This window comes from Cupressus sempervirens, chromosome 1 (genome assembly GCF_028749045.1).
Source record: "Cupressus sempervirens isolate cs-2001-9-10 chromosome 1, ASM2874904v1, whole genome shotgun sequence".
Classification (NCBI taxonomy): Eukaryota; Viridiplantae; Streptophyta; class Pinopsida; order Cupressales; family Cupressaceae; genus Cupressus; species Cupressus sempervirens.
In genome coordinates this window covers 721,826,769-721,830,414 of record NC_143118.1, presented here as the reverse complement: position 1 = coordinate 721,830,414, position 3,646 = coordinate 721,826,769, and the positions used below count along the sequence as shown (strand labels likewise).

The window sequence follows — 3,646 nt, the reverse complement described above, 5'->3', positions numbered from 1 at the left end:
CAAACCAACATCAGAAATGTAGTTAAAGTAATTGAAGTTGAGAAGCTACAAATTTTCTCACAATTTATTTTCCTGAAGAGATCCATAACGGTTCATTTGATTTGTGGAACATGACAAGATTTGGCTTTTTCAAAATCTGGTTTTGAATTTGTTTGCATTTGTTTCAAAATTGGCAAAATGGAATTGGAATACCAGACTTCTAATTTTATCTCAAAACTAGGTTTTTCGACTTCCTATTAGCCAGTAGGAATTGAAAATCAAAACCTAGCTGTGTAATATATTTGAGAGCAGGTTGTTCAATGTTGGGATGCTTGACCAGTCTAATCTTAATGTACAAATTTTCACAATTGCCAACATCACCACCTTCAATGTAGTGGTTGTATTTCTTCTTTAGTCCACCAGATGGAGCACTGAGTTTAAATGGCCACAAAAAGTTGTTCGCTTTCGTGAAGTTAGGGCCAACAGTAACAATCTCATGTATAATATCTTCATTACATATTATGCCATATTTACCTAAAACCTGTTCACAAGAAACACGGTAGGAATAATAAGTGCTAGGAAAGCATACTGACTAACACAAAAAGGCATCATGAACACAAGTACCTTTTCAATGAAAAAGTTGTCAGTCAAATGAATCCCCTGCTTATCAGCCTTTCCATAACCTCTCTTGTAAATTAGCTCTCTTGTGCTTTTTAAATTTGGATATCTAGAAAGAATTAAGCAAGAGAATTAAATAATAGTAGACACAAGAATCTATGAAATAAGAAAAAATTGATCTACCTAATGCTTATAACTGACCAAGAACATACCCAAAGGTCACATATGGCTCAACCCAAGGCAACATGTTCATTTTTGCATTGTTCACTTTTAGAAACATGCCATTGAAAATTTAAAATCAAGTGCCATAATAAGTCAATATTGCTAGAATATTGTATATACATCCAAAAGTGATCACTAACAGCTATATTAGAAACAAAAAGTGCAAAAGAGACAGGTCAAGCTCAAAAAGGACCAACCTACTTCAAACACAAAAGTCACAAAATTGTTCTTGTCTTTGGATGCATGTCATTGATATTAAAATGAAAAATATGAAACTCAATAAATGAAAAAATCTACTTAAAAACTTATATTAGAGTTTGGGGAAGACTAATAATTTTGTGTTCCTCTTTATTTAAAATAGAAGAGATGTAAATATATTATAATAAAATTTGGAAAAAAAATATTTGCTCTTTTTTTAATGAAAAATAGACTAGAGAGCTAATAATCTACCAAATCTATCACTATATAAAGAACAAGAAAGTACAAGGCATATAAATAGTATAGACTAGCTACTTACCCATGGATATGAATAATGAACAATAGCTTAGCTTTTGGCTCAACATAAAAGCCTCCTTTCATTTGTGCCTCTCTCTCTCTTCAATCTGATAGCCTCCTATTCTTGATTTTTGTCACAAAGTACACAAGAAACTTACTAACATACATTCCTAGACCCTAGATGGCAGATGACACATCAATAAAAAACCCAACAATTTATTAAAGGATCCACATACTCCTTGGTGACTCATAAATTGATATAAGACTTGCAAAAAAAAAATTAAGGTACACACTTAACACTAGATGGAATGGTGACACATCACTCATAAATCAAGCAATTTATTACCTATTCTGTATACTCTTTTGAATATTCCTCAGCCTTCTTAAATATTAGTTTGTAATTTTTAGCATTTTTTACTTTTCCAACTTCCAACTATTGCTTCTTGTCATTCTCCCATTCTTCATTTCTTTTTCTCTTCCTAAGAACTGACTCAAGCACAAGCTTTGCCTCCTTCGAACTCATATTTGAAATGACATAAAAAATTAAATTATTATTTTCCTTAATAATTTGGCTACCTATCAAAATTGCAACAAAATGTTCTGATGGCTAGTTGTCACTTGCACAGCACAGCTGTCGCAATTACGACAACTAGTTCCAATGGATTAATGTCACTTCCACAATACACCTATCGCATGGACTTCACAATTGCGACAACAGACTAGAAGCTTAAGGGGTCATAATTATGATGACCTATTGTTGAAATTGTGACAATGTCAAAATGAACTCTTGCCCCTTCCTTCTTCCATGTTATGACAACTTTATCCATCGCAATTATGACAAATCCCTTGTCATCACAATTTATGACAGAAAAAGTTTGATGCCCATCCGATAGGAGCCAATTTGTGGTTCTGTTTTGTGGGCGACGAGTGGCCATCACAATTCGGGCCCAAATGTAGTAGTGAACTTATTTACTTTTTTTTTGTTTGGGTGTCCTCAATGATTTCTTCATCTTTCTCGATGACCTTGGGGTAGGTGGGGTATCCTAAAATAGTATAAGTAACATAAGGGAAATAAATATGGTACTATACATGAGTTATATTAAGATTGTAAACAAGAGGAGTGCAAGATACGATAGGTCACAAAACTCTGTAAGCCAAAATCAATGGTTGAAAGCATCACATCATCAATTTGGGATTCCTGACTCATAAAAAAGCCTTATAAAATACCAATTAAATATTTGTCATGTCCCTTATTTTTCTCTAATCGTATAATAAATATAATTAAAATAAATGAATTAATTTAATTATAAATTATAATGCAATTTTATTAAATATTATAAGAAATAGAATTGATTTAATGATAATAAAAGAGCATATAAATTAAATAATTATGATCATATAATTATATGAATAATGTTTCATAATATAATTATACATGACATCGATAATTAAATAGAATAAATTATAATATTTAAATAAATAAGTAAAAATATTCAAATAAATAAAATGATATCTATAGCAGAAGGTTTCAAATCAAGTTAAAAGATAATTGATACAGTCCAAGAAAATAAGGAATTTCTAGACTTAATCCTATCCATAATTAGACATCTTGAAGATTAAACTAATAATAAATTAATTTTTAAAAAGCATCCCATGCTAATTATTAATCATATATAATCTACAAATTATCTAAGTGACTTGAATGACAGATTGAAAGTCACCGGTTAAAGACACGACCCCGTCCTCTAATCGACTTCTAGATGCAGCGTGAGTTCTAGCCAGAAATCTGTATGAGGGATATAAGACTTCTTTGAACATTTTATAAAATGACCAGCACACAGTCACTAGACAAGGAAGAGAATCAGGGAAGGCTCGTGAAATAGATCTCTGTGCATTTTAATCGGTTTCCAATATTTGGAAACAACATAAGGATACACCGAAAATATCATTGCAATTGGAGCAATGAGGGACATGAATGACTTGAATGACAGATTGAAAGTCACCGGTTAAAGACACGACCCTGTCCTCTAATCGACTTCTTGATGCAGCGTGAGTTCTAGCCAGAAATCTGCATGAGGGATATAAGACTTCTTTGAACATTTTATAAAATGACCAGCACACTGTCAGTAGACAAGGAAGAGAATCAGTGAAGGATCGTGAAATAGATCTCTGTGCATTTTAATCGGTTTCCAATGTTTGGAAACAACATAAGGATACACCCAAAATATCATAGCAATTGGAGCAATGAGGGACATGACCAGCGATTGAAGAATATGTATCTGCATCTATTAACAGATATGGCAATATTTTAATAGAAGAGTACAAATAAATA

The 3,646-nt window shown here is 32.0% G+C and overlaps 1 pseudogene; it reads right to left on the bottom strand.

Annotated features, from left to right (window-relative positions):
- Positions 1 to 205: 205 nt before the first annotated feature.
- On the bottom strand, positions 206 to 1,837 carry LOC149579974 (large ribosomal subunit protein uL30y-like; annotated as a pseudogene).
- Between the last annotated feature and the right edge of the window lie 1,809 nt (positions 1,838 to 3,646).